Raw genomic sequence first — 12,866 nt, forward strand, 5'->3', positions numbered from 1 at the left:
AGAGGGGGCTGTGTATTGGGGAGAATGAGAGAAGAGGAGGGGCTGTGTATTGGAAAGAATGGTAGAAGAGAGGGGGCGGTGTATTAGGGAGAGTGAGAGAAGAGAGGGGGCTGTGTATTGGGGAGAGTGAGAGAAGAGAAGGGGCTGTGTATTGGAAAGAATGGTAGAAGAGAGGGGGCTGTGTATTAGGCAGAGTGAGAGAAGAGAGGGGGCTGTGTATTGGGGAGAATGAGAAGAGAGGGGGCTGTGTACTGGGGAGAGGAGAGAAGGGAGGGGGCTGTGTATTGGGGAGAGTGGGAGAAGAGAGGGGCTGTGTACTGGGGAGAGTGAGAGAAGAGAGGGGGCTGTGTATTGGGGAGAGTGAGAGAAGAGAGGGGGCTGTGTATTGGGGAGAGTGAGAGAACAGAGGGGGCTGTGAACTGGGGTGAGAGAGAAAAGAGAGGGGCTGTGTATTGGGGAAAGTGGGAGAAGAGAGGGGGCTGTGTATTGGGGAGAGTGGGAGAAGAGAGAGGGCTGTGTATTGGGGAGAGTGGGAGAAGAGAGGGGCTGTGTATTAAGGAGAGTGAGAGAAGAGAGGGGGCTGTGTAATAGGGAGAGAGAGAGAACAGAGGGGGCTGTGTACTGGGGAAAGAGAAGAGAGGGGGCTGTGTATTGGGCACTGTGAGTGAAGAGAGGGGCTGTGTATTAAGGAGAGTGAGGAAAGAGAGGGGGCTCTGTATTGGGGAGAAATGAGAGAAGAGAGGGGGTTGTGTATTGGGGAGAGTGGGAGAATAGACGGGGATGTGTATTAAGGAGAGTGAGAGAAGAGATGGGGCTGTGTAATAGGGAGAGAGAGAACAGAGGGGGCTGTGCACTGGGGAGAGAGAAGAGAGGGGGCTGTGTATTGGGCACTGTGAGTGAAGAGAGTGGCTGTGTAGTAAGGAGAGTGAGGAAAGAGAGGGGGCATTGTATTGGGGAGAATGAGAGAAGAGAGGGGGTTGTGTATTGGGGAGAGAGAGAGAGAGAAGAGAGGGGGCTGTGTAATGTGGAGAGAGAGAGAAGAGAGGGGCCTGTGTATTGGGGAGAGTGAGAGAAGAGAGGGGGCTGTGTATTGCGGAGAGTGAGAGAAGAGAGTGGGCTGTGTATTGGGAAGAGTGAGGGTAGAGAGGGGGATGTTTATTGTGGTGAGTGAGAAAAGAGAGGGTGCTGTGTATTGAGGAGAGTGAGGGAAGAGAGGGGTCTGTGTATTGGGGAGAGTGAGAGAAGAGAGGGGGCTGTGTATTGGGGAGAGTGAGAGAAGAGAGGGGGCAGTGTATTGGGGAGAGTGAGAGAAGAGAGGGGGCTGTGTGTTGGGGAGAATGGGAGAAGAGAGGGGGCTATGTATTTGGGAGAACGAGAGAAGGGAGGGGGCTGTGTATTGGGGAGAATGGGAGAAGAGAGGGGGCTATGTATTTGGGAGAATGAGAGAAGAGAGGGGGATGTGTATTGGGGAGAATGGGAGAAGAGAGGGGTTGTGTATTATTTGGGACAATGAGAGAAGAGAGGGGGCTGTGTATTGGGGAGAGTGAGAGAAGAGAGTGGGCTGTGTATTTGGGACAATGAGAGAAGAGAGGGGGCTGTGTATTGGGGAGAATGAGAGAAGAGAGAGGGCTGTGTATTGGGGAGAGTGAGAGAAGAGAGGGGGCTGTGTATTGGGCACAGTGAGAGAAGAGAGTGGGCTGTGTGTTTGGGACAATGAGAGAAGAGAGGGGGCTGTGTATTGGGGAGAATGAGACAAGAGAGGGGGCTGTATATTTGGGAGAATGAGAGAACAGAGGGGGCTTTGTATTGGGGAGAATGGAAGAAGAGAGGGGGCTGTGTATTTGGGAGAATGAGAGAAGAGTGGGGTTGTGTATGGGGGAGAGTGAGAGAAGAGAGGGGGCTGTGTATTGGGGAGAATGGGAGAAGAGAAGGGGCTGTGTACTGGGGAGAGTGAGAGATGAGAGGGGCTGTGTATTAGGGAGAATGAGAGAAGAGAGGGGGCTGTGTATTGGGGAGAGTGAGAGAAGAGAGGCGGCTGTGTATTGGGCACAGTGAGAGAAGAGAGGGGGCTGTGTACTGGGGAGAGTGAGAGAAGAGAGGGGGCTGTGTACTGGGGAGAATGAGAGAAGAGAGGGGGCTGTGTATTGGGCACAGTGAGAGAAGAGAGGGGCGTGTGTATTGGGGAGTGTGGGAGAAGAGAGTGGTGTGTGTATTGGGGAGTGTGAGAGAAGAGGGGGGGATGTGTATTGGGGAGAATGAGAGAAGAGAGGGGGCTGTGAATTGGGGAGAATGAGGGAAGAGAGGGGTCTGTGTATTGGGGAGAATGGGAGAAGACAGGGGGTGTATATTTGGGAAAATGAGAGAGCAGAGGGGGCTTTGTATTGGTGAGAATGGTAGAAGAAAGGAGGCTGTGTATTGGGGAGAGTGGAAGAAGAGAGGGGGCTGTGTACTGGGGAGAGTGGAAGAAGAGAGGAGGCTGTGTATTGGGGAGAGTGGAAGAAGAGAGCGGGCTGTGTACTGGGGAGAATGAGAGAAGAGAGGGGACTGTGTATTGGGGAGAATGAGAGAAGAGAGGGGGCTGTGTATTGGGGAGAATGAGAGAAGAGAGGTAGCTGTGTATTGAGGAGAGTGAGAGAAGAGAGGGGACTGTGTGTTTGGGAGAATGAGAGAAGAGAGGGGGCTGTGTATAGGGGGGAATGAGAGAAGAGAGGGGGTTGTTTATTGGGGAGAAGGAAGAAGAGAGGGGGCTGTGTATTTGGAGAATGGGAGAGGAGAGGGGGCTGTGTAGTGGGGAGAGTGAGAAGAGAGGGGACTGTGTATTTGGGAGAATGAGAGAAGACAGGGGACTGTGTATTTGGGAGAATGAGAGAAGAGAGGAGACTGTGTATTTGGGAGAATGAGAGAAGAGAGGGGGCTGTGTATTGGGGAGAATGGGAGAAGAGATGGGGCTGTGTATTGGGGATAGTGAGAGAAAAGAGGGACTGTGTACTGGGGAGAATGAGAGAAGAGAGGAAGCTGTGTACTGGGGAGAATGAGAGAAGAGAGGGGGCTGTGTTTTGGGGAGAGTGAGAGAAGAGAGGGGGCTGTCTATTGGGGAGGATGAGAGAAGAGAGTGTGCTGTGTATTGGGGAGATTGAGAGAAGAGAGGGGCTGTGTATTGGGGAGAGTGAGAGAAGAGTGGTGGCTGTGTATTAGGGAGAGTGAGGGAAGAGAGGGGGTTGTGTATTGGGGAGAGTGAGAGAAGAGAGGGGGCTGTGTATTGGGGGGAGAGAGAGAGAGAGAAGAGAGGGGGCTTTGTATTGGGGAGAATGGGAGAAGAGAAGGGGCTGTGTATTGGGGAGAGTGAGAGAAGAGAGGGGGCTGTGTATTTGGGAGAGTGGAAGAAGAGAGGGGGCTGTGTATTGGGGAGAATGGGAGAAGAGAGACAACTGTGTATTTGGGAGAATGGGAGAAGAGAGGGGGCTTTGTTTTGGGGTGAATGAGTGAAGGTATGTATGTAAATACTGTATATACAGCATATGGAATGAAGTGGTAGGTATCACAGAAGATTTTATAGTGAAGGCATCTCATGAGCATTAGTAGTAGAAGGTATCACATCATAAGTAAATAGAAACAGAATGTGACATCAGCTAAGCGACCACTTGGATCATTTAATCTGCCCTACCACATGGACACACACACACATACACACTAGGATTAATTTTGTTGGGACCCAATTAACCTACCAGTATATTTTTGGATTCTGGGAGGAAACCCGGAGTACCCAGAGGAAACCCACGCAAGCACAGGGAGAATATGCAAACTCCACACAGTTAGGACCATGGTGGGAATGTGGAATATCTAAAGCACCTACATTGAGCATGCAAGAATCGGAACTGAACCTTGGATCAATGGAAGAAGATTGTCTGGTCCGATGAATCTCATTGTCTGTAGCATCATGTGGACGGCTGGGTATTTGTGTGTAATATACCTAGAGAAGAGATGGCACCAGGATGCATTGTGGGAAGAAAGCAATCCAGTGAAGGTAGCGTGATGTTTGAGCAATGTTCTGCTGGGAAACCCTGGGAGCGGTCATTCATACAGATGTTAAATTTGTAGCGTTCCAGCTAACTAAACATCATTGGGGACCAGGAACTTCCTTTGATGACAGCCATATTTCCAGTGAAAGTCCCATTCATCAGCATAATGCTCCCTGCCACGCTGGTTCCAGAATGTTTTGAAGAACATGATGACAAGTTCAAGGTGTTGCCCTAACCTCTATATTCACCAGATCTCAATACCGTTGGGTATCTGTGGTCAGTGATGTTTGTAGCGGCGGGCGAGCCGTGCACTCGCACGAGGCGCCCACCGCAGCACTACAGCTCCTATCTGGCTACCCTTCGTGGAATTACACGGTTGCATCGTGACGTCACGACGCAACCGCGTCATTTTATGAAACTCCGCTCCACCGAGTGGAGTTCTATGGGCAGCAGGAAAGGGAGCAGAATAACAGTGCTGGCGGGCTAACGCCCACCAGCGATTATACACCCCTGGGCAACGAGCATTACCCTTGACAAAGAACATGAATCCCCGGTGCATGAAACCCCTGGAAACGAGCATGGATCCCAGAGCATGAAACCCCTGGACACGAGCATAGATCCCAGAGCATGAAACCCCTGGCAACGAGCAAGACACCCAGCCCATGAAACCCCTGGCAACGAGCATGGATCCCAGAGCATGACACCCAGAGCATGAAACCCCTGGCAACGAGCAAGACACCCAGCCCATGAAACCCCTGGCAACGAGCATGGATCCCAGAGCATGAAACCCCTGGCAACGAGCATGGATCCCAGAGCATGAAACCCCTGGCAACGATCAAGACACCCAGCCCATGAAACCTCTGGCAATGAGCATGGATCCCAGAGCATGACACCCAGAGCATGAAACCCCTGGCAACAAGCATGGATCCCAGAGCATAAAACCCCTGGCAACAAGCATGGCACACAGCTCATGGTACCCCTGGCAACAAGCATGTATCCAGAGCTTGAAAACCCTGTCATCGAGCATGATACCGAGCACATGAAACCCATGTCAACAAGCATGACACCCAGCGCATGAAACCCCTGGCAACAAGCAAGACACCCAGCGCATGAAACCCTTGGCAACCAGCAGGTAATTTAAAAGTAATTAGAAGCTTTACTGTAGGGCATAATGTATTATGAGCCTTGCAGTGTGTGGCATAATATGGTGCAGGGGGCATTACTGTGTGGGGCTTAATATGGTGGAATGTTTTTTTTTTTTCCTGTGGTGGCTGAGGTCTGTTGTTGCAGTGTCAAAAACTGAGGAGTAATGTAGTCTTTTCCCGCACGACCACGTTCATTTTAGATTGGCCACGCCCATTTTAGCAAAGCCATGCCCCCTCTATGGGGAGTGCATTTTAATGTCTATGTGGGGTTTGGGGGGGGGAGCACATTTTTTTAATGCTTGCACTGTGAGTCAAATTGTCTAAAAACAGCCCTGTCTCTGGTATGTGCTGGAGCAACTAATACAATCTGCAGCAGCTCCGCTTTACAATTTACAGGTGACAATCGTCTAAATGTAATAGTCCAGAAATTGTGGGGAGAAACAACAAGGTAATAGGGGTGGGGAAGTGTGTGGGGGGGAGAGAAATAAACAAGTTTAACAGAATCAAAATAAGAAACAATAAAAGAGAAAAAAATAAAACAAAAAGATTGCACAAGTTGCCCAGTAAGAAGAACACAGCAGCGGTAAGCACGGGTGGTGAGCGCGATGCTGAGTATTTGAAAACCAGGGTCTACTTGTCAGACTTCCTTGTACGTTAAAGATAATGGTGGTCATTCCGAGTTGTTCGCTCGTTATTTTTTTCTCGCAACGGAGCGATTAGTCGTTAATGCGCATGCGCAATGTCCGCAGTGCGACTGCGCCAAGTAAATTTGCTATGCAGTTAGGTATTTTACTCACGGCATTACGAGGTTTTTTCTTCGTTCTGGTGATCGTAATGTGATTGACAGGAAGTGGGTGTTTCTGGGCGGAAACTGGCCATTTTATGGGAGTCAAACGCTGCCGTTTCTGGGAAAAACGCGGGAGTGGCTGGAGAAACGGAGGAGTGTCTGGGCGAACGCTGGGTGTGTTTGTGACGTCAAACCAGGAACGACAAGCACTGAACTGATCGCACTGGCAGAGTAAGTCTCGAGCTACTCAGAAACTGCACAGAAATTTCTATTCGCAATTTTGAGAAACTTTCGTTCGCAATTTTGCTAAGCTAAGATTCACTCCCAGTAGGCGGCGGCTTAGCGTGTGCAATGCTGATAAAAGCAGCTTGTGAGCGAACAACTCGGAATGAGGGCCAATATTGGATATGGCTGGGGAGCTAATCTTTTCGGGTGTGGTATGGAAGGTAGATAGTAACTAGGTCGACAGTGTCTAGGTCGACCACTAATGGTCGACAGTAACTAGGTCGACAGGGTCTTTAGGTCGACAGGTCAAAATGTCGACCTAAAGTTTTTTAATGATTTTTTGGTGTCGTTTTCTTCGTAGAGTGACCGGGAACCCCAATTAGTGCACCGTCTCCCCTCGCATGGCTCGCTTCGATCACCACGCTTCGGGCAAGGTGCATCGCTTCGCTCGGCACAGATTACCGTTCCAATCGTAGTCCACGTGGATCGTTACGTATGAAAAGGTTCAAAAAAATTAAAAAAAAATGTGAAAAACTCATGTCGACCTTTTGACCTGTCGACCTAGAATATGTCGACCCAGAGACCCTGTCGACCTAGAAACCATGTCGACCTAGTTACTGTCGACCAATAGTGGTCGACCTAGACACTGTCGGCCTAGAGACCGGATCCCAATCTTTTTCTAATATTGGGCTGCAGTTGTTGTGATGCCTATTATAATGTTGCATATTTACAGCACACTCGCCTACATTAGGTTTCTCCTCTCTAGGAGAAGGAGACGCTGCAGGAGACTTCGGGGGGCGGGGGCGGACTGTTACATCATCAAGCCCCGCCCCCACATCGGAAACTCTGCAATTTGCGGGTCCTCGGGAAGGAAGCAGGGCTAAAATGACGCGATTTACATAATTTTAACACCTTCTCCACCCGACGGACCCGCGAATACGGGAAATTATCTCTCCATCCTGCACGCATCACTTGGGTGCAAGCAGGATGCGGGAAACCTGCCTACTCTTCCGGGGGTGCGGGGGGCTACCCCAAAAAACGGGAGCCTCCCGCAGCTTCCGGTAGAGTAGGCAAGTATGATTTACAGTGAGATAGTAGTTGCGGAGGTTAATGTTGGAGAAAAACAATTTCCAAATGAAGCGCGAGCTTCGATCCCGTGACTCGGACTATCAACTTAAAAACTTCAACCCACAAAGGAAAAAAGGCCTGTTTCAAGTTTGTAAGTAAAGCAAATTTTCAAGCAACTGGCCAAAACCACGTTACACTGCAGGTGGGGCAGATGTAACGTGCAGAGAGATTTGAAAACTATATTGCAGTGTAAAAGTAAAGCTGTCTAACATTTGTGGGCTACATGCAAATCAGCCGGTATTTATATTTACCCTGCATAGAAACCATATAAATGTATCAGCTCCCCTTACATGGCAACATGGTTTGTTCCAGGCACAAAGTTACTTTTTCTGCTTTACTTACAGACATAAATTCGGGCCAGCGCAGCCCCAAAAACACGTGAATTAAGCTCCCGACCTCGGACAGATTTTGAGAGGTCTGTACAGAGTTAAACTGTGTGTACAAGCGTCCTGAGCGTTTCTAATGAACACATTTAGGCCCTGATTCTGAGTGCATTCCACAAGCACGGCTGATGTTCACCTAGCTGGGCGATTATTTGCAGATCAACATGTGCACAGATTTCAGAAACCCCTCCAGCACATGCGAGAGTGTATGCACAAAGGTGCAGCTGCAATCGGGACAGACTGTAACAGAAAGGAGGCAGAAAAGTGATGGGCGTTCCCGGCCGGTGACTAGGAGGTGCACACAAAAATGGTTTGTCCAGTGGGCGTGTTAAAGTAGTGTCGCAGCCGCGCCTGCATCATATGATTATGGCACCAACGGTTTTCTGAGAGGCCCACTTCCATTGATGCATTTCCGTCTTGGTACACCATCCAACACAACATCGATACCTAGAGCAGCCCTTTGGCAGGTGCAGTCCCTCGGTCTGAGTGTGGTCTCCTGTGTGAGCGGCTGTGCGTCTTTGGATGCAGCTGCTTTTCAGTGACATGCCCACGTCTGCTTAGCCAGCACCCTGTTACCCAGACATGCACGCTTACAACCCAAGGCTACGGGTCCAGGTTTCCGCTGCGTCTCTGAGCACAGACAATTGGGACGCCTGGATGGTGCGACTTAGGCACATGAACACTGGTCAATTGCACTCACACTGGCACTGCATCCACTTCAAAAATAGGCACATGAGCTTACAATCTATAGGGTATATGGGTATATACAATGGGGGGGGGGGGGATGTACTAAGCCATAGAGAATGATAAAGTAGAGAGAGCACCAGCCAATCAGCTCCTAATTGTCATATTACCGGCTGGGTTTGAAAAATGACCGTTAGGAGCTGATATGTTGGAGCTTTATCTTCGTCCACTTTATCTCTCCCAAATGTTTAGTGTAGCAAACCTGTACCAATGGGAGAAGAGGCCAGAGACTGCAGGGTTAGGTAGTACTAGTACAGTAGGCGGCGACCACCTGATCGCAGAAAAGGCACTCTAGCGATCGGGTCTGAATCAGCCCCTCTGTGCGAGCCCAAAAGAATGAGTACGGACATTTGTCACTATAGTAGTGGCCCCAGGACACGCCCCGTATCTGGTCACTCTGGGGGCATGCCAAGGGGCACAGGAGCTGCCAGACTACCCCTGTGACTCGCTCGGCGGCACAGCTAATGATGCTGACAGTGAGGTAGTAGGAAGTACCTTGTGCAGACTACTCATTTCTAAATGCACCACCGGCTGGGCCTAAGGCTTGCCTAGGAATAGAACATTATCAAAAAGGATATCTAGAACACACACACACACACACACACACACACACACACACACACGCGCGCGCGCGTGAGAACCCTGGCATAGATCCTAGCGCTGTCTGAGTGGGCGTTCAGTACAATTGTGCATGTTTAGAATATCTGCAACTTACGACAATTAACATACAAAGGGTATTTGTAAATAAACTCCGCTGTGTGTGTTCCGAGTTCCGTCTCATCTGCGAGCATTGTTCTGTCTGGGGGCTTTATGCTACCACTAAACGACGTTAGAATATCAAACTGATTTCCTGATATTGGCTGCGGGATTGCAGCGTACGGACAGCGTTAGGATTCAACTTTTTGTTTACGTTACTTACATGTTAAGTGTATGAGCCGGACTGAGCTGAGCCGCCCACCTGTGCTCCTTTCAGGTAGGTGCTCCTTTCAGGTAGGTGCGCTGTCTTTCAATATACAGGGAGAGCAGACTTTGCTTTTATTGTGCCCCATCAGATTCACTAGACAAGGCTTGGAGAGAGATAAAGTGCCAACCAACCAGCTCCTAACTGTCATTTTTCAAACACAGGCTGTAACATGGCAGTTAGGAGCTGATTGGCTGCTACTTTATCTCTCTCCACTTTATCTCTCTCCAAGTTTTGATACATATGTCGTACAGTACATAAATAATACATACTGTGATGCCTTATGGCGTATAAGGCCCGCAAAGCCATCTGCTCCGGCCCACCCGCTTGTGTGTCAGCGAGACACACCGCCACTCAGTCCAGTGCCGGCGTGTCTCAGTTGTCAGGGCAGGGAGGAGAGCGCAGCTATGTCCGGCGGCAGTGGCAGGTAGGATCTCAAACCACCCGCCGGTTCATGAGCCAATCAGAGCTCGTGGACCGGCAGCCAAACAGGAGCCACCACTGCCAGTCCACGAGCTCTGATTGACTCACAAACTGGCGGCTGGTTTGAGGTCCTACACGCCGCCGCCGCCCAACATAGCCACGCTCTCCTCCCTGCCCTGACCTCTGACAGCGGACGGAGCAGCAGCAGCAGTGGTGAGCAGTACAGTGGGGTGGGGTGGGGTGGGGGGCATTTGTGTATCTGGCACTGTGGGGGCATTAGTGTATCTGGCACTGTGGGGGCATTAGTGTATCTGGCAAAGTGGGGTTATAGGTGTATCTGGCACTGCACTGGCATATATGTATCTGGCACTGTGGGGGCATTTATGTATCTGGCACTGTGGGGGCATTTATGTATCTGGAACTGTGGGAGCATTTGTGTATCTGGCACTGTGGGGGCATATGTGTATCTGGCACTGTGGGGGCATTTATGTATCTGGCACTGTGGGGACATTTATGTATCTGGAACTGTGGGAGCATTTGTGTATCTGGCACTGTGGGGGCATATGTGTATCTGGCACTGTGGGGGCATTTATGTATCTGGCACTGTGGGGGCATTTATGTATCTGGAACTGTGGGAGCATTTGTGTATCTGGCACCGCACTGGCATATGTGTATCTGGCACTGTGGGGGCATTTATGTATCTGGCACTGTGGGGGTATTTATGTATCTGGAACTGTGGGAGCATTTGTGTATCTGGCACTGTGGGGGCATTTATGTATCTGGCACTGTGGGGGCATTTATGTATCTGGAACTGTGGGGGCATTTGTGTATCTGGCACTGTGGGGGCATTTATGTATCTGGCACTGTGGGGGCATTTATGTATCTGGCACAGTGGGGGCATTTATGTATCTGGCACAGTGGGGGCATTTGTGTATCTGGCACTGTGGGGGCATTTATGTATCTGGAACTGTGGGAGCATTTGTGTATCTGGCACTGTGGGAGCATTTGTGTATCTGGCACTGTGGGGGCATTTATGTATCTGGCACTGTGGGGGCATTTATGTATCTGGCACAGTGGGGGCATTTGTGTATCTGGCACTGTGGGGGCATTTGTGCATCTGGCACTGTGGGAGCATTTATGTATCTGGCACTGTGGGGGCATTTGTGCATCTGGCACTGTGGGAGCATTTATGTATCTGGCACTGTGGGAGCATTTATGTATCTGGCACTGTGGGGGCATTTATGTATCTGGCACTGTGGGGGCATTTATGTATCTGGCACTGTGGGGGCATTTATGTATCTGGCACTGTGGGAGCATTTATGTATCTGGCACTGTGGGAGCATTTATGTATCTGGAACTGTGGGAGCATTTATGTATCTGGAACTGTGGGGGCATTTATGTATCTGGCACTGTGGGGGCATTTATGTATCTGGCACTGTGGGGGCATTTATGTATCTGGAACTGTGGGGGCATTTATGTATCTGGCACTGTGGGGGCATTTATGTATCTGGAACTGTGGGAGCATTTGTGTATCTGGCACTGTGGGGGCATTTATATATCTGGCACTGTGGGGGCATTTATGTATCTGGCACTGTGGGGGCATTTATGTATCTGGCACTGTGGGGGCATTTATGTATCTGGCACTGTGGGAGCATTTGTGTATCTGGCACTGTGGGGCATATGTGTATCTGGCATTGCACTATTGGGGGCATATGTGTATCACGTCCCATTTTAACTGGCCACACCCATTTTTCAGTGCGTGAGCCTTCGGCATGCGCACTCATTACCTCTAAGGGGCCTAACTACTGGGGGGCAGGGTAATTTTTAAGTTGATAATTTTTGTATGGCCCCAGAAGGACTTTATAAAATGACTTGTCGGACTCCTCGGAAGAGCGGTTAGTTGCATATAATCAGGCCAAGTCCTTATTGGACAATTTTTTGCTTTCTCAGGCGCAATAGCGGCTGGACTTTACGAAAAACAGATATTATAGATCTCTGAATTCTAATATTATGTGGGATTTATATCTGGTTACTGTTATCATTCAGGGTGCTGGGGGAAAACAATGTCTCTCTTTTTTTCTCCCTTTCGAGCACCTGAATGATATCATTAAGCTGATTGCGCATCTACCAGTATATATATCTATTATAGATGGGGAGTCAGATCTGGACGTTTATTAGCCTACATCACTAATACACAGAAACGCAAAAACCACATAGTGTCTATTCGGAAAACCGCTCGATCTCCCTACTAGTGACAACCCCTGACACAACAAAATCCTTTTATCACTATTATTGTAACCTGTATTCTGCTACACCATCGACCCCAGAGCCCACAGATGCAGCGTTGCAAGTCTGCGATACAGGTGGGTACGGTGTACCCTTAAGAATTTAGCCGTGGGTACGCCGTACCCACCGCCGACGGGCCGCCGCTCCTCGACGCTCCCTCCCTCCGCTGCTCACCGCCGCTGCTGCGAGGTGAGGAGAGCGTAGCGTTCGCCTCTCCTGCCCCTCAGTGTCTTCCTTCAATTCAGCGCCGGCCCGTGAGCCTATCAGAGCTTTGATTGGCTCATGGATTGGGGCTGAATTGAAGGAAGACACCCATACCGCCGCCGGAGACTGAGCTTTTGATACAGGGGGTGATTCCAAGTTGATCGTAGCAGTGGTAAATTTAGCACAGCTACGATCATCTTCCCAGACATGCGGGGGGGGGACGCCCAGAACAGGGCTAGTCCGCCCCGCATGTCAGTGCCGCCCCCCCTCCCCACACACACACACACACACACACACACACACACATGTACAAAAGCATCGCACTGCATTGATGCTTTTGTACTTGAAGAGTAGCTCCCGGGCAGCGCAGTTCCTGCGACTGGCCGTGAGCTATTAGTTTCTGCCCAGGGTCGCAGTGGCTGCGTGTGACGTCACACAGCCGCTGCAGCCCGCCCCCTGCACAGTCCGGCCACGCCTGCGTTGGCCGGACCGCACCCCAAATGCCGCTGTGCCGCCCCCTCCCGCCCAGCGACCACCTCTGCCTGTCAATCAGGCAGAGGC

This window comes from Pseudophryne corroboree, chromosome 12 (genome assembly GCF_028390025.1).
Source record: "Pseudophryne corroboree isolate aPseCor3 chromosome 12, aPseCor3.hap2, whole genome shotgun sequence".
Lineage (NCBI taxonomy): Eukaryota > Metazoa > Chordata > Amphibia > Anura > Myobatrachidae > Pseudophryne > Pseudophryne corroboree.